The following is a 19868-nucleotide window of genomic DNA, read 5'->3' on the forward strand; positions in this document are numbered from 1 at the left end:
ACACACACGTTTATTTTCTTCAAATCTGCTTAAATTTATCGTTTTATCATCGATTTGATGTAAGAGTCTATATACTGCTCGGACATGCTGTGAATCTAATGGGGACCCTCAAGTAACTGATAATAATCAAGTTTCTAAATTATTTGTTAAAAAACAAATCACAACTTGAAGTAAGTAAAACCAATCTGTTGATACCTCTTAATGAGAGCAAATGTACAAATTTTTGTGTGAAATGTGCACTCATATAAATGAACATGGGTAATAAATAAAGCGATGGTGCAAACCTAACAAGCGCTTAACTCAGCACTAGATTGATATTAATCTACAATAATAATAATAAACAGTATTGAGCTATATAAATAGACAGGCACTGTATGATGCAGAGTATCAGGATGGTGTGGAGATGGAGGCCTATAGCTGAAAGCAGTGAGGGAATCTAAGTCAATTTCAGTGCTTTTGAGTTAACTGTATAAGTTGAACTGTTCTAATGATGATTAATCCATTACAAACAGAATTATTGTATCCCAAACAATGATTCCAACGCTACAAAAATGTACATAGTGGGACAAATGGATGCCTTTTTGAACATAAACCTCCACCTCCATCGTGGCCAAAGCTGGGTCATTCTGAAGTTGGTAGGAGAACCAACGATAATGAACAAAAACACATGGTCAAAGAAAGAGATAGAGAGATATGGGAGAGAGAGAGAGAGAGAGAGAGAGAGAGAGAGAGAGAGAGAGAGAGAGAGAGAGAGAGAGAGCTTTGTCCATCCATGACCAGTTTGGCTAATTTTTTGTGGTCCACGGCCAACATTTAAGCACGTGAAAGTGCATGTTTGTCTGGACAAACATTTGAAATCTTTTTTTTCGCAAACGGATTAATTCCAAAATAGAATTCCAGGTTTTTCACTGAATTCAGAACTGCCAAGAATGCTACCTTTCAGACACATTCATCTTCGTCTTTGTCTTGTCTCCCACCGTCTGTTTATTCTGGCATTCATCAGCGCCATTACTGCCATGCCCGTCAGATCCCTTGGAGGGAAATGAAAAAGCAGTTATTTTACGGTGCAGGCTAAAGGTTAGTTCATGTAGAGGGAGTCTGGGACATCATTTCTAGCATGCTGGTATGTTCTGTATTGCACTGCGTGCAAACCAGAGCAAAAGTACAATGAAAGTTCATCAAATGCCTCCGAATTTGCTATCTTGGTTTTTAGAAAAGGTTACTGGAAAAAATAATGGAAGTGATGCATAAAACCATTCAGACTAACATACGCTTTGGGATTTGATTTTATAGGCAGATTTTTTATAGTCAGGATTTAAAGTTAAAATGACCTAAATAAACTATTCTTACAGAAAAAAGTGCTCAACTTCTCACTTGACAAATCCATCCGCGTGAGAAAAGTCACATTGTCCCTCTCAAATGCCTTAGATTATATCCATCCCTGCAAGAAAATAAAGAGCAATTAGGTCTGTTTAAATTCTCCAAAAGGCCACACTGGCAATAACAAGAAATGATTGTACAGGTGGCAAACATTGCCTTGTCTTCAGGAGAGGAATGCACTTTTGCTAATGTTGGTGGTGTTGGTCCAGAGGTTACATGGGTAGCTTGTGGTGATTTCTTTTTGTGTGTAGCTTTTTGTAGTTCCTCGGAGGTGATGAATGGCAATGGGTATAGTGCCAGTAGCGATGTCTCTAGAAGTAGCTTATTCTGTGCTGCCAAGCATGATTTATGATGAGAAAGGGAGGGGGGAATCTCTGACTTCACCATTTGCCCTCCTGCACTTTTCCATATCGTCCAAGAGGACTTTGGGGGTAGTGGATTGACACAGCAACTGCACACATCTGGTTTAGAGATATAACCAGGCCCTTTTCAAGCCAACAACCATTTGAAGAAAATTGCTGGAAATGGGTTAATGGAAATACGATTTTGCATAAGAGGGAAAACTGCCCACAACAAAGATTATTATTGCTCCTTGAAAGATTCCAGGAGTTGGTTGACTTCTCTAACTCGTAATAAGAATAATGTGCTTGTGATCTATTTTGAGTAAATGTAGATTACGAAGAGGATACATCTTTTACGCATGCGTTCTCACAGGCAGGGATATTGGAATGCTGACTGGTGATTCAAATAACACTGCTGAGTGCAGGTTTTCTGAAGAGTGTGTTAATTGAAATACTACTGAGACCTGACTGTTCGCAAGATTTAAGTCACTTTTTCTATATCTGAGATGGAAATCATGTCAAAATGTGATGCATTTATGGTAGCTGGAGCTAGGCTAAATCAACTTTATTAAAAAAAATAGCACTAACAACATATTTTATTGAAGGAGAGTTTTAATACACAAAGTGCCATTCAACATTTTCTCTTCTTCTTTATCTCCTTTCCTGCTCTAAATTCGCCTCCTTCTCCCCTATAACACTTCAAGACAAGGAAAAGTGATCGGCACTTCAAAAAACTTTGCACGCTCTTTGAGCCCAAATGACTTGTGAAACAGTTGACAATTCACAATTAACATTTTTTTTCTTCTTAAGTATAGAAGTTATGAGTAAATTTTCTGCATTTGTTTGTTGCATTGGTGGAACCAGTACTGCACAGTACTCTCCTATATTGAGATATTTCAATTGATTGCTGATAATGCATCTATATATTTACAGAAACTTTGGATATCTTTGAATGTTGGACGTTTACTTATAATGGAGTATTTTTGTATTGCTATGTTTACTTCTACATTTAAAATGACTGATTAAGAAGTTATAAACTGTTGCCATTTTAAAAGGAATAAAATATAAAACAAACTACAACAACAACAAAAGTCCTCTTCTGAAACATTATTAGAATATGTTTTGTTTGTTTGATTTCCCATTGAATTCAGATTTTTTAGATTCATGTGACGTTAGTGTAAAGAAGAAACAAACTATGATGAGAGAGAGAGATGATAGAGATGTGTACAGTGGGTCAAGTGTTGTATTCAAACTCATAAAGATATGGTAAATACTATAACCTGTGATGCCATAAATGCCCCATAAACTTTGCACTTAAACAGATTTGTAGCCTTAAAGAGGAATGCTGTGTCCCTGTCACCTGAGACCATTAGTCCATTCAAACAGGAGTTCCAAATTTACTTATATTTGTCCCCCCCTACCCCCAACCATAAAGTTGCAGGCATCAACTGTTCCAAACAATCCACTGTACATAATATACAGCAGCTTTGATGAATGTAATGCTAATGATGCAACTTCAGTCTCAAGTAATTCTGGTTGAGCATTTTATTGTTCAGACACGCTTTTAGGGACCTCTTTCTTCCTAAATAATATTCATATAAAATCAATGCGGTTAAAACTTTCAAGGAGGATTTTAGCACCATGAGGATGAATTAGACATTCAGAAACTCTATTAATTTCAGCGGTACGTGGCGTCATATTTAGATTTAATAGAAGTTTTTAATGAAGCAGATTGGAAAAGGGATCCTTGCCTCCATTACCAGATGATGGATAACTGAGAAAGGTTAGCACCAACTCATTAACACTCTCTTAAATTACGAAAGTACTTGCCGCTTTTTTCATCTCTCGCCACCTTTCATTTTTCCCCTTAAATGAGATAAAATAATATTGAGAGGATGAGCATTGAATCAGGTCCAACCATAATTAAATGCACTGATGGGGTTAAAGTGTTCTCTAGTGCTGCTGCTGTTTGAAAATGTTGCCGTGAGTTAAGATCATGCGAGGCACTTATGTCTTAAACCGCACGGCTTTCCGTGGGAGTGGGATGGATATGTGCAGATTACACATCTATGTGCTTAAAAATAAACATGGTTAAAAGTATACATGTGTACATGTTGTTAAGACTACAATGGTCCCATGTGAAATTTTATTTTTAATTCCTTACTTTTTTTGGGCACTAACAACCAAAAATATTTATACTGGCTACACTGTTTAAATTATGAGCCTACACATTTCTTATTATGGTCAAAATGTTTTTACCTCAAAAAAACAAACCATTTTATATAAAAATGAAACAGTTGTGTTTATTTTCAAAGATTAATAAATAAAATAAATAACTAATAGACAAATAAAAACAACAAAATTAATGTAACATACTGTTATGTCTTTGCTTATCTGGTTGGTCGGCCAACAGCATGAAAGGGTTTTGGGTGTTTTATAAAGATTTGCTTTACTTGAAATATTTCCTATACATTGCAATCCAGGCACTTCCTTTGGGCAAGAGTTGCCCTGGCCTTAGTGAAAAGTAACATACATAAGTGTATGATAAGAAATGCCTTGTGGAATTGTGGTCTTGACCGGTCTTTAAATAAAATCCTAAGTCCTCTTTATCTGACACCGAGACAAGACCAAGTACAAATGCTTCTGAGACTTTCAAGAAGTGTTCTTGAGACTACTATAGAGACTATTAAAGAAAATTGTGATTTGAGTCCTCTGCTTCGAATTAACATATCCTGTAAAAAACGAAACTATGAGGCTTTCATGGTTTCTATTTCTAAACATTCAGAACATATACATTGCGTACATTGTAGCTTCTTAGATGTATTCTCATGGCAAGTTCCAGTAACTATAATAGATACAGAAAAAAGGGAGACAGGGCTAACAGAGCATCTGATAAAAATAGAGGTCATATGGAATTCTTCATTTTGCTGAGTGCTACAGAATTGGAACCACTTGGGACGTTGGTATATAGGACACCCGCTGCTAAAACACCGGCACGCAGTACCATGATTACGACTTGATCCTTCCTCAGCTGAAAGCTCATGCTGGCGGAAATCAAGTACCCTGAGGCATACAGCTCGCAGCCCAAGGCCTAAAAGGTAATAGCATGAAATATATATACGCCGGTGACAGATGTTTACAGTGCGTCGCGAGATGGCATTGAAACACAACACAGTGGCTCCCTCCGTTGGAGAGGAACCTGATGAGTGGTATGTAGTAAAGAGATGGAGTGATATAGGAGGTGCTGCAGCAGTGTTTGCAGGCACATCATTAGGGCCCCCTCTTTAACTCAACCCCCAGTGACAATCTATTGCTCTCCTACCCTGTCAGCGAATCATTATGGTGTGATCATTAGTGACATTGCCACATGCCCATCACTCAGGCTGGTGCCATATTGGCAGATGAACAGCCTCTGCCCTAGGCCCACTAATCTAGAGACTTCAGACAGGGAGGATGAAGGAATGTTCGCCGTGCATCAAAAAGAGACCGGACTCACTTGGATCAAATGTGGACTTCTCAGCATCAGTGGGTACAGAGAAGAGCCATGCTATGTGTAACAGTTAAAAAGATGTGCTCATCAGTATTGTCTTGATTTTTGTTGTTGTTGCTTCAAATGTTTTTTTCCCCAATGAATTGTTGGAACATTTGTAGAAATCACGTTACATCCAGGTTAGTCTTGCATAGCCAGACCTTCCTCCACAGCGCTGCGAAGGTGGGTCTGGCAAGTCCACCCAGCTTTCCAGGATGGTAGAAAAATATGCTTTGGTTTATTGACATTTCTTTCAACCAATCACAATGTTCTTGGGCGTGGGAGAAAGCAACAACACCTCTGCAAAATAGCCTCTGGAAGGAACTTGTTTTGGTGGAACGTATGTCCGTTCAAAAGTTGTTTTAGTCATGCAACAGAAACTCAGATTGGACAGATATTCTAGCTAGCTGTCTGGATTTACCCTGAAGAGATCTGAAGAACAGTTAACCATAGTCCTCATCATTTAAAATAGCAACACAAGAAACTGGAAGGTAACGGACATCCGGTCAAAATGACAGCCGTGAAATTTCCAGCGGGCCCGTAAGTGAAACATCGTCAGTGTTGACTACAATCAGATATATCTAGAATTACAAGTGACTGCTTCCATGATAGTCTCATGATACCTTTACTAACCATCTAGTGCTGTTCCTCACAACAGAAGATGAGGGATGGAACCCACAAACAACATTTTAGAGTTGATGCATTCGTTAAAACTCCTTAAAATTCACTAACTGCAAGAACTTGTGAATTGTCAAACGTTGTGCCTTATTTATTTTCAGCATTTGAAATTTGATGGATGAAGTCATTGCATTCCTAATATAGCTTTAGCGAGGAGTTGATACAGAATATACACAGTATTTTATGAAACACGATTTTTGATTTTGAATCATTCATTACAACTTTTATATTCATCTCTCAGGTTTGCACTGTAGTAATAACTCTCTTAATTCAGTTTCAACATCCACATGGCAGTAAATAAAAGTAAGGGAAGCAGTTTGATTAGTTTGTTTATGACAAATTATGACAAATGATTATGACAAAGACAGATCAAGTTAGATTTAGTTAAGGCGTTTTCACACCAATAGCCTTTAGCTCGGTTGAATCGAACTAGAGTTGGTTTGCGCCGCTGGTGCAGTTAGTTTGGGCAGAAATTGAACTTTGATGCACACCAAAAACGGACCAAACAAGCGTACCAAGACCTGCTTGAATAGGTGATGTCGGCACTGTCAATCAAACTCTGGAGAGGTCAAACTCCTGTAGTCAGGTGTGTTGAGCAATCTGCAATGCAACAGAGCAGCAAACTGTAGCAGCGTGCAGTGTTTATATCACAGAAATAGATTGCAGTCAAGCTTGCTGTCCGTCAGTCGTATCTCCATAGACAAACCGCTAAAATTGGAGACAGACACCAACAGAGCAGAGCGTGGTCTCAGTGGCCAGAACAGATGTAGTAAATCGAAACAATGTATAACAATTTTAATGAAATGATTTGGTTTGGCCTCTAGACCAGAACACAAGACCTTCTTTCTGTATTTACTTTCTTGCTCCCGCCCCAGACATATTTGACCAATAAGTGGGCTGGACGTTCTTACCTGATTTGTAATGATGCAATTTGGTATGCTTGGATTTTTCCAGTTGTGAAATCAAACCAAACCAACTGAGGGCAAATCACTCCATGTTTTCTAAATCATCAATTGATTTGGACCAAAGTAAAAGAAACTACAGGTGTGAAAACGCCCTTAGATTTCAAGCCCAGTCGTAGGTCTGGCTTATGAATTAGAAACTGACCAATGCATTCATATGATAATTTTTCACATCGATGTAAACGCTGCCATTATGAAAACTGAATATATTCATCATGTCACTCTTGTTGCCATAAATTAAAAAAAGTCCACATTAGATTTGAATTAATTACTCTTTTACCATCTTATGTTGTAACATGTAATACATATAAATACCGTTAATATTGCAAACTGTACACTCTGTATTGCACCTGTATTTTGGGTTGCTTCTTTCTTTCATGCTTTCACATTTATAATCAAACCATATATCCCACATCAACATGTACACTAATACCAGCAAAGAAAAAGTCATTAGTTGTGAACATAATATGCATGTTATGATTGATTTGGCGGAGTGGAACTCTAGAGATGCTCTCAGCTCTGTGCTAGTGTATGTTTTAAGGTGACGCTGCAATGAGAACGGAAACGCATGGCCTCTGCTCTGTGACCTGTAAATAATTGATAAATCAATTTTCCTGACTGGAACACCAAATAATGAAGCAATGCAATTCTTATCAATTACATTTTCGTCTTAATTGTTGACTTCACTTAGCACAAAGCAGCACAGCGAAACGCCATGCAATTTTTCAATTAAAAGGTCCAGATGTTTTTGGAGGCTTCAGTACACACAGGCAGTTGTGAGAAATGCTTTATCTGCATTGTAATAATCACTAGAACATCAGCTCCAGGCTGCATTTACATACTCATGTTTTATTCCAGCCCCTCTTTCTAATGCACCGCTTAATTATACCGAGCGCAGACAATGTCAGACCCCCATAGCCCCAAATTTATTATTGCACTGTGTGAAGCAGCAACCATCAAACCTGGAGCCCCTCATCACAACGTAACCACCACACTCACCACTGTTCGCACAATATTAAATATATGCATAGCTTTCAGCATTAAACACATTATCAAACTCTCAAATTGTTCCCATTTTCTTCCCTAAGATTGGCGTGAAATGTCTGTTCTTATTTAATTCTTTTATATTGAAAAAAAAAAAAACATTCAATATGAAAACTATGGTTAGGAAAATTCAGCCTAATCAGTGGTGGAATGTAACAAACTATATTTACTCAAGTATTGTATTCAAATGTTGAGTTACTTGTACTTTACTTGATTTTTTTTTCATGAAACTTTCTACTTCTACTCCACTACACTTCAGAGAGAAATATTGTACTTTTTACTCAACTGCACTCATCTGACAGCTATAGTTACTTGTTACTTTTTTGCACACAAAACACATGTAGTTTAAATAATGCTAGGTTTCCTTGTAAATTAAACTACCCAACAATGTAAAATGTAATGTAAAAGCTGAAATGATTAGCAGAATAAACAAAGAACAGTTTAGATAATTTCCAGTTTCTAAAATGTGAGGATTTTTTGTTATTGTCTACTTTTAATTGTATTATTGTTTTCCTGATGATACTGACATACTTTTACTTGAACTGCTCATAGTATGCTTTTGGGCATTTTCTTTTTCTCTTTCCTTTATTGTGTTATATGTCTTTTTGCAAATTTTAGGTTTACAAAGTGAAAAAGCCCAAAGTCCAGCCCAAAGGGACTTACCATCTCCAACAGAAAACACTGTTCACAAACTTCTCAAAACAGCTCTATTGTAGTCCAGCATTTACTTCCGTGAATAATGTCTGTCACTTTGTAACACATTACAATGCTCACCTTGCTGCTAACATGCCCCTCATACTCTGCTTCTCATTGGCTAGTAGTCCTTATATCCTTATATTGCACATGCGCATGTGCAACTCCCAACAAATATGGAACAGAAGTGAGATGCCTCACTCAGCAGCAAAAGAGAGAGCTCAACACAGGGTGACAAGAGGGGGACTAACCATTTCTTTGACGTTCCATTGTTCCAACCACTCAACAACCCGAAAAAGTCCCTTTGGTCCCACAACCCACTAATCTGACATCCCTTTGTTTCGAAAAAAAAACAAAACTAGCCGATTGGTCTGGGGATCGGACCTGTACACGGGGAATTTTGGACACTAAACTGCAAGCAAACCAGCGCAGAGATTCTGTGGATTAGGCTTGATAAACATTTCAATGTGTTAATAAGATAGAGAAAAGTAATATTGCTTCTCATTGTTGATTCAGGTTTTAGATTTTGGGAGGTGATCCACAAAAGTCTAGCTATGTCGGAGCAGAGGGTTTAGTTTTTTTTTTAAACAAAGAGACGTTGGACTAGTGGGCTGTAAGACCAAAGGGAATTTTTTGGGTTATTAAAAGGTCGGACCAATGGAGTGTCGGAGAAATGTCATGGCACCGAAAAAAAGAGCTGCAGCAATGTACAGCAGTAGCAGTACAACAAAAATATGATGTTTTGGAAAATGAAATCATGTGAACCTATTCTGATATAATGTTATTATGAAACTGAAAATGAGCATAATATGAGCACTATAATTGACATTTTCAATGCAGGACTTTTACTTTAAGCAGAGTATTTTTTCAGTATGGTATTAGTACTTTTTCTATTTAAATACTTCTTTGACCACTGAGCTTAACAGACCTGTAAAAAAGGACCCAATAAATTCAACTTTGGCAGCCATATTGACCCAAACATGAAAAAGAAGAGGTGTTACACATGGTGCAGGGTACAATAACAAGATCTCTGTCTAATGACAAACTGCATGCTCCTTAATATCTATAAGGCGTCTAATTAATTGCTACTGGGACTATTTATGTTTTTTCAAAAGAAAGATTTCCTGAGATCTAATTACTTTCAAAGGCCAAGTCGCATTCGGTCACTGGGAAAACTATTGTCTTTTTTGTTACAGTCAGTTCAGTTGTAGCCTTCACTCCCAAAGCTGTCAGTGGAAAAAGGAAGTCCTGTAGGACACCACACTTCAACACCACCTGTAGTGTAGGACACCACACTGTAAAAATATTTAACTGTAAAAATAAAAATGCCTGCATTGAAAAAATTGAGTAAGTATTATTGGTTTTCAACAGCACTCATATGGCTGAAAAATTGCCCTAATTGTCAAACTATTTCACATTATATTATTGGATTATTATTACTGGTGCAATAATACGCAAGTAGCATTTTAAAGTTGTAGTTGTTCGAGATGGATCAAATGCTGCTTTGTATTCTGTTACATATATTTTTCCTGCAATTTTATTCTGCAAAGTAACTAAAGCCTTTAAAGACTTGTAGTGGGGCAAACATGTTCAATACGTGCTCTGATGTGTTTTGGAGTAGAAGGTAGCAGAAATTTAAATATCAAATAAATTACCTCAAAATACAGTGTTTTGGTAAATGTAGTTATATGCCAGCACTGATCAATCACAACGTATACACATTTTACATCTAGTAAGACTGTACAATGTTTAAAATGTATTTACATTTTTTTCAAATTAGCATCCTTTGTTGGTAAATATGTACTTTGGGACATCAGGGCATTGTGATTTTACCTGTATTCCCCTTCGGAGACACAAATCAAGTAAAAAAACCAAAGAAATAAACCTCTCATCCAACTATAAGTCATTGCAATTCATATAACAGCTTTATCCGTGGTTTGGCTTCTCATATCTTAAGATAAAACAGACATCCTAAGTGCACAGTACATAAAAAAACACTTCTTATAGCAATACAAGCTGACATCTCCAGTTTGGTAAGGTCACTTGTTCCGTTAGAGTGAGCAGAGAGAGTGGATCCCCCCCCTCTCCTTAACCCCCACACACAAACACACACTGTACAGCCAACACACTCAGCCTTGCTGCACACCAATCCCTCTGAGAACAGCCAAGCATGGAAGAAATATTCCTATTTAGATGAGGGCTCTGCGAGGGGCATAGTATGGCATAACAGAAGAAGAATACAATGCACTGTGGCATGCATTGAGAGTGACTCCAATACAGCCCCCTTTTTACAGAAGGCAATCAAATCTGGCAGTCATGTGTAAAGATACTTATCTGCCTGGAGAGGATTTCAACACCATATTTCTGGGAGAAATGGAAATCAATGCTGACAGCAGCTTGTCAGTGTTATATATTCAGAACATCTGATCTCAATAGAGAAACTTCCTCGAGAAAAAAGGGGAACAATGAAGATATATTTTGTGGTGAAAGGTCTATCCTACATTGCAAATAAAGTTAAAACACAGCCGAAAAGATTTGCTTGCTTCTGTTTGTATTTTGGCGCATTACACTGCTTCACAAAATAGATCCAACATATTTTTTAACTAATGAACAAATACCTCTCTTCTGATATGTTTTTTCTTAGATATGTTGCTGTACAGAAGTCCCTTGACATGTCAATACATTTCTTGTCAAAACTTGCCACAGTAGGGACTCATGAAATACAACAACACTCCAGTAAAGAGAGACTTTGGCATGGACAAAGGCACTTTATGAGCTGGTATTCCTGCAAATGTGGAATTATCGCCCAACCAGAGAAACGACTTCACAATTCCTGCAAGCGGTGTTAATCAGATTTCCCCACCCGAGCTGTAGTTCATTGTCATTGCTAATGGAGCCTCCTCTGCAGGATGTTGCTCTTCACTAAATTAGTGTGAAGTCTTATCCCAAAAACATTGACTAATACTGCACTTAATCTTAGAAACTCTCAACTCCCGTGAAAAATCTCATCTGGAACGACACTGATGCATTGGAGCATCGCCCCGCGTTGCATTCATCATGTTCCTGACAAAATTAATCTTGATAGACTGAAACCAAATTACACCTGAGTTTACACCCATTGCTCACCACAACCTCTGAATAAATATTTATTGATCATAAGTGTAATTTCTTCTGCATGTGGTATACAGTCGTTTATTAAATAAGGATGAAATAAGAAACTTTCAGAAGAAAATGCAGTCTTTTTTGCTGGTTAATAAAGAAGACATTCCCAGGCAAAATGTAGAAAAGAATCTCAAGGTGGAAAACGTTTGATTTTAGTAAAGGCAGGTTGAATAGAAACATTCAAAAACTGAAATACTGCACTGTGCTGTATACTGTACTTAACCATCTTGGATGTTGAAGTGATGAAATGTTTCAATGTGAACTGGCCTCTTTTTTTTTCTTCTTTTTTTTTGTAACGTTTACCTTGATGCAACAAAAAACTCCAAAAACTTGGTGCTGCTTTCAAACTGTGCTTGTGCTGACATCTTGCAGATTCTCAACTCAATGACAGAAACAACTTTAAAAGGATTAGTGTTTGTCACGGCGTAGAGCCATTAACTAAGATTTACTATCATTAATCAAGTATTGGGCTTGAAGACAGTGCAGATGTGGCGATTTCTTGAGCAGGGTTTCAATGAATCCCTTCTACAAACACAATTTTATTTGCAGAGTACTCTATAATTCTATATTGTTCTAAAGGATTACGAAACCATTGACCGTCCCCTTTAAGTAGCTTCGTGAGCTATGCAAAGTGTGTCTGTCCCTGATCTGTGAAACAGGGTGAAAAACACCCATCTTTAGCCCTGCCAACCAAATAACAGACATGCACAGCTCATGTTGTTTATCTTCCAAATGAAGTCATTATTCACGACTAATTAAAACATGTTGAGATGAGGAGGGAACATGGAAGAAGGGAAGCATTTGTTTGAGAACTGCACAGTCACTCATTTAGACACGTATGTTTGGCTTCTGTTTAAAGAAAGCGAAGTGATGTACGAACACAGAGCAAGTTGTTGTCACTAATAGCGAGAGGGAGTCGTTTGTATTGTTGCGGTGATGCTGACACGCCGAACGGCTTGACAGGCCTTAAAATTATTGAGAGGTTTGCCAACCTTTTTTCAGGGCGCCATGTTTTGAAATTGATCACCCCGCCACTCCTTTAATGTACCTTAATCTGTTAGGAATACACAGCAAACCAACAAAAGTGTTTTCAATGATGAGTTTCATGGCTTTTATTAATTAAAGGAAAAGATGGCATTTCACAAATCATGCCTTTAATTAGTCTCCCATCGTCAAAGTGATGGTGCCTCTTTCTGAAAACAAGGAGACGTGGCTGGGGTTAGCCGCCAGAGATCCGGTAGGGGCTGGAGGCCGTTAGGGGCATCGGAGGGGGTGTGGGAATAGGGGAATAGGGGGGGAAGCCTTCGGCAGCCCCCGGCAGCCTGTGCTGCACACCCAGGTGCTGTTGTCAGCTGGAGTCCTGCTCCAGCTGCTCGCCAAAGATAGATTTAATTATTTCCATTCCCCCTGTCCCTGTATTTCTTTAATTCTTTGTCTTCTCCACCTTGTTGCCATTTGGCTTCTCTCACACTGTCTTGACTCCGTGATGATATGAAAACCTGAAGGTCTATTGTTATGGAAACAATGCATGATATATTCAAATCTAAGCTTTTGATTCCGTACGCTAAAGCTTCCTTCACTCTGTTCTTGACATTTCAAAGCACTGTAAAATGAAATAAAAAATTGGTAAAAACATTTGATAAGTCACATTTTTTCAGCTAAGTTTTGACTTGCGTATCGCTTAATCTACTTCCATTCATTCGGTTCATTTTCACACATAATGAGACAGATTCATTTTATAATTACGGATGTACTGTATTGTTACAGTCCGTAAGTGCTGAAGGAGATTTTGGCTCCGCTCACTGACTTTGAGGTCGCAGGACTTGTGTTATCAATTCTCAATGATTTAAATGACTAAAGTTCTTTTTCTCTTATCTGATCTTTAAAGGGCAATGAAAAGGCCCATCCTTTCATTGAAACCCATCCTCAATCACTGTTAATGTTAACTCCATGTACACATAAGAGGGCTGATAAAGAATCATTAGTCTCGTTAATGGAATCACAGGTCCAATCCCTCTATCCTTTTCTATTGAAAAGCGCTCTTCATTTCAAAGTTGTTCTGCTTTATTAAAGCTCATTACCATTTCTCTTTTAATAAGCACTCTTTAAAGTCATTACCTGCAGTGGAGTTAAAGGCTCAGCTATTAAAAGGTTACTTTAATGTGAATAATGGCCTCCCGATATACTCAAGCTAATTACTATTGGATACTGGATCTAGTTTAATCTAATGCTTAAACCTTAATGAAAGATATGTCACAGTACAATGCAAAGGCAAAAACTTGTCCCTATCAACACAAACTGTTTGTGCTATCTCACCTCACACAAAAACATTCCTCCATCTTTAGCTCCAAAGCAGCCTCCCAATACATTGAATTGCAATGTGCACTATTTTCCCAGAATATCAATAGACACATGGTTAGCATGGTTAATTGCAATTGAAGTCAATCTTATTAACGCTGTCTTCATCAATCTCTTTTTCTAATGAAACGTTGCAACCGCTTACCCCTCTTTCCCTTAATTCCTTAGGCAAAGATGATAAAATTGTTCATCTTCAAAGAAAAGCAATGGGTCAAATGTTGTGTTCAAAGGCACAATCTGAGTTACTTTCTGTTTTAAACCATTCCAAAAGGTTTTATGGTCTCCAATAGCAATGCTTGATCATTCATATATTACAACAATTTAAAACGGCATAAACACATATTAAACATAAACATAATGCTGCTTCAAGAACGTTTAATTTCACATAATACTGTATAGAAACTTTCTTAATGAATGTATCTGCCAAGTTGCAAAATGTTAATGTGACTCATCAATTTTCCTGCGATAAAGATAGATCGATAGATAGAGAGATAGATAGATAGACAGAAAGATTGATAGATAGATAGACATTTAAAATTGGTAAAGTTACAAGCAGCAAGTTACAAGGACAAACACACATCCTTACTCACACATACAGAAAAAACAAGACATATAGTAGAAATAATAAATAAGATAAAAAAATTAAGATAAAGTATGATAAGATAGCAAAGACCAAAAGCCGGAACAACTACTGAAAAAACTTTGTCAGATACAGTATAGACATACATATCCACAAGTATAAATCATGATAAATCTCATTTGAGGGTACGTAAAGGCACTCCCAGCCCTTTGTCAAAGCGTCTGTAATCAATGTTTGTATATGAACAATTAATCACATTGTGGGTCACTCATAGTAACAAACCCACTGTTGGAAGTTGTTTTCATCCAAATGGCTATAAAATCCCACTTTACATTTCCTGGCTAGCACCAAACCATACACGGGCAACGTTAGCAACCAGCTAGCAAACATGACAACAAGTGCCAGGTATTTTCCTTAGGAGTAAATAAATACCAAACATAGCTAAAAGGAAAGTGAATATTGCTTGAAACAGGCCTCTGTCTCTGCTCTGTCTCAGCAGGATGTGTAACTAAGCAACAGTTTGCTAACAAGTTTACAGCATGAACGGTGGCCAAAACATCAGGAATTGTGGTGTCAGGAAAAGATCGGTCTATGGTTAAAAATGTAACCGTTAGCAGTGAGTTGAAGTTCAAGACATCACACGTTACTTCTTAACACCCTTCTTTTCCTAACCTTGACCAAAGTGCTTTTGTCACATGCCAACCCATTCTCCCAAAATATTATGTTTCCAGACAACTAAACTGCATTCTCATCTTACATATTGAGGATAACTTATTTTCTACCAATTATGTTTGTTGTAAAATGTCCTCGTACCAGACAGTTCACGTTGTGAATCTGTTGCACTCTTAAACGTGGGAATTAAACCACAACTACTTGGACCATTTTTAGGAAACGATCACGATTTGGGTTGAAATAAGCATATTTGTTAAGTAACTTTAAAAAAGTTTAACGTTTTTGTGACACGTCAATAACAAACATAGCCTAAGAAGAAAACAGCGTTAATGAGAATGCAAGTAGGTTTATGAGAAAATACGTTTAAGAAGAAGGGCTGCACATGTGGGACTAAGAATGCAAAATCCCAGTCACTGGTGTCAAAGTCCTGCGCTTTGTATATAACATCCACCACCTCTCCATGACCTCCGTTTAATAACATATTACGGTTACTGGGAAAAAAGGTCCACAGTGAACATAATACTGGCAGCAATTATGCTTCCCTCAAAGGTTACTGGGAACAAATACGTAATGTCTAGGGGACGAGGGTGCGTTCATGGCAACAAATAAGTGCAAAATGAAAGGCCCTTTGAGCACACCAATATGTGTGCATATTTGCAAGAAAAACTGTCAAAATCCCAGGGGGGCGCATGTCAAATTATTCACCGCTGGGAATGCACTAAAATCCGATGCCTGTAATATGACACCTTTGAACCCTGTGTTATTTTCCTCTTTGAGGGCACGCGGTCAGATGTTGAGAGCTGGCTTCTTCTTTTTCAAACCGTTTTAATTCACAAGTAAGAAGCCTAATTGCGCTGATCTGCCGAGAAGGCCAGAGGTAAAGACTCCTGAGAAGCATTAACCTAGAGATCTTAGTGAGGTACACTTTCCAGAGAAATCAGTGCTGCAACTTAGAGAGATAAAAATTTAGATAAAATGTGAAACACATCTTTTCAAACAAATTGTGTCAGCTCCTGCTGATGTAAATCCAAAGCATATCTAACAGTGCTGTTAAAAGAAAACCTGAACACAATTCTTCTAGCAGTCACATTTCCTTTTTCCTTCCAGCAGGCTGACATACAGTACATAGTTACTGAATTTTAAGATGCTCTCGCTGACACACTGAAAACCTCTCAAAACAGCAATGTTCCTGAATCCGCGTTTTCTCACAAGAAAAATAATTATAGCCACGATGACATCACCAGTTAACAAATTACACGTAGTCCTAATTGCTAAAGAGCAAATCCCCTTAATGTTTAAGATAGAGAAGAGAATGCATCACTCGTAAGCTCCATTTTTTACTTTTCCTAAAGTGAAATATGTGTCGTATTCATGCACAGAATTAATGTGCACCAAATGCACCACATTAGCATTTTCCAGTGATACGTTTCCCTCTCTCTTAAGGTCATGTGGCTTTAACAGGAGGCTTAAGTAAGACTCATGTGCATGCGTATGACCCATTTCATAAATCCCATCGCCTCCACGGTGAGATAGTGGATACTAAATGTCACAAACCAGTGGGTCATCTTATCCCTTTTTCCTCCAGAAACCGCATTAAAACAATGATAAGGAAGAAGCAGTGGTTGTGTTGGAGGGCTTCACCGTGCTAAAATCCTCTGATGACAACAAGCATTTTCCGTCATGTCGACAACAAACGGCGCATTCATGAATAGGTTTTGTTGAGATGTGGTGGACAGATACTGTTATAGTCATTCGTGTCCATGCTTGACAGATTGTTTTGCACAACTTCAATGTATCTTTGAAGCCTAGGGGTTGCCCACTGCCAGCCAAACAGAAATGGCACTGTCAGGCGAAGGATGGACAAGCGACTTGCAGCAAAGAACGGCATGATGAAAAGACACGACGATTGTTTTTTGATCAAGAGCGTGAGGCTTCTATTGCGCGTTGGCTTTTAAGATCAAATATTTCAACTGAACATTGGCTGTAGTACAAGGCTGTACGGTGGCACGCTTCATAAATATTGTTCTGTATGTTTCACATGAGTGCCTTGCTAACGAGACGACCGGGACACAGACAGACATATTCACCTGGAGATGTTTGAAGAAAGCTGACAATAAAAAAGTGTAATCCTTTGACTTTATAGAAGCTAAAAATAAATAATTTTGCATTTATTAAAATGCTCCTGATTACACGAACCAGGCTGACTGCTGTGATGCACCTGATCTTTCTCTTGCTTTTTGTTGTGTTTTCTTTTCTCTCATCTTTGAGTTCTCCATCCAGGACACTTAAGAAAAAAAAAAAAGACATCTATTGGTGAGTACGGTCACATTCGCAACACTGCTTGTCAGCATTCCAACAATAATGAACTCACCGTTGAGCTGTTAGGTACAATGGGATTATTTTCTATCTGCGGTGTTTTCATGAGAAATAAAGGATGAGAAATGTTTGGAAAGGGGAAAAACAAGCCTTGACTACTTGCTGACATGTGTGTCAGCATGTCAGAAGGAAACATTAAGAAGTAAACATTATTACTGTAAAAGGAAATTGTAACCATATATTATAGAATCTGGAACAAGGGCTGTTAATTTTAAAACAGCTCATAATCATCATATTGTGTTTTACCTTTAGACGTATGTATAAAATTGGTTGAATTCGAAGAAATAGTTCTACATTTTGAGTTACATGGGAAGAATGCAAGCTGATACCACAGAAATACATAATATGACCAAGATCTCTAAAAGCTTTAGTGCTTAACTATTTTGTAATAATGAAGTCCATTACTTTCAAGCCATTGTCAAATGAGTTGATACAAAGCTAATTAAGACTCCAGCTCTGGAGACGATGATTCTCAATATGGGTGTGTTTAGAAATTGGCGTCGTCCGGCATCGTTTGCGTGCAGAAACTTGAGTAAAGATAATTACCTCATCTGAAGAGTCCTCGTGTTTTTGTTTTTTTATCCTCCGTGTCCTCCTTGGCTACGTAGCAACTGTGTCAAGGAGGGGTGGGGGTGAAGCGCAATCACGGAAGACTTATCCCGTGGATGCACCAACCGAATTGTTGTCATTAATTTAAATTCCTTGTGGGAGGAGACAGAAACTACACTCTGTAGCTTTAAAGGTGGACTCTGCGATTCTATAAAAAGATTGTTGATATTTGAACCTAACACCGAAACAAATATACCTCCCCTATGAGTGCTCCTTCAGAACGTGATTTACCATCCCTCTTGCTCCCATTGTCTTTCTCTTTATACATCCATGGCCTTTCCCTTATCCTGTGCACGAGTTCGAATGGAATGTAAGTTTAGCTTGAACCTGTTGGTTTCCCATTTACAGAGCCAGCTGTGTATGAACAGAGGATTTTTTTTGTGATACAATTTTTTTTTATAATCACAAAACAAATGTGAACATAACATTCACAAACAATAACAAACAACACACCGGGACATAGGAAAGCATCCCAGGGCCACAAAATCACAGAGAGAAAAAACGGGAGGGAGCGACAAAACAACACATGCAGAACCAGACACACACACACACAGACAGACACAAGACAAGGGACCAATCACACACGCAAACAAAAGAAAAGACAATTGAATTGCCTTCAAGGAGTCAGAAATGTTGTGCTAAGGCTCCAACCACACAAGCTGTTAAAAGAACCATGTACCCGATCAATAAAGTCTCCTCTTTATCCACTTTAATACATCATAGATTGTTCATAATATTTGTAAAATGTACATGAATATGCAACTTAAAGCTGTACAAATAGACAATAAAAACTGTAGAAGAAAATAAAAATACTCAATTAAAAGTACAGTACCTTGCAGTTGTATTGAAGTACAACCTTGTTGTAAAATGTTTCTTCAAAGCACTTGAAAAAGAAATTCATGTTGTTTAGTTTAAAACTAAGGTGGTCTAAAACAGATGGTCAGTTATAGTGTGATTAAAACTCACTATTTACATTATTTGTAGTACTTGATTTACAGCTAATATGTGAAAAGGTACATAACCTTATTTGTTTGACAGGAATTTAGTTTTACTACGAGTCGTCAAAGGATGTGCTTTCATTTTCAAGCAGCCTACACAGAAGTTTTCTGTTGTGTACTCTTGCTAGCTTACTAAGATGAACATGAGATGCTAGGTGCAAAACATCAATTAAAACATCGTCAAGCTTAAGTTGTTCACTTTCTAATTTGTAAAACTGCAACATATTGAACAAATGGTTACAGTCAAAGACACGGTCTTCATTCAAAGCCATTCCACTTCAGGCATAGTTACCCTCCGCGGCTGATAAAATGCAATGATATTATGTGTAGCAAGCCTCAGCATTAATTCCTGACATGTTTCTATCTGTCAGTAGCCCGGACACTGCTGTCCCCGCTGACGTACCGTTACCTGTTGGGACACAGTTGTTGTTTGTTCCGTATCTGGCTCCGACCACGGGAACAGAGACGGGACAGTTTGCTTCAACG

The sequence above is a fragment of the Etheostoma cragini genome, chromosome 5 (assembly GCF_013103735.1).
Source record: "Etheostoma cragini isolate CJK2018 chromosome 5, CSU_Ecrag_1.0, whole genome shotgun sequence".
In the NCBI taxonomy this organism is placed as follows: domain Eukaryota; kingdom Metazoa; phylum Chordata; class Actinopteri; order Perciformes; family Percidae; genus Etheostoma; species Etheostoma cragini.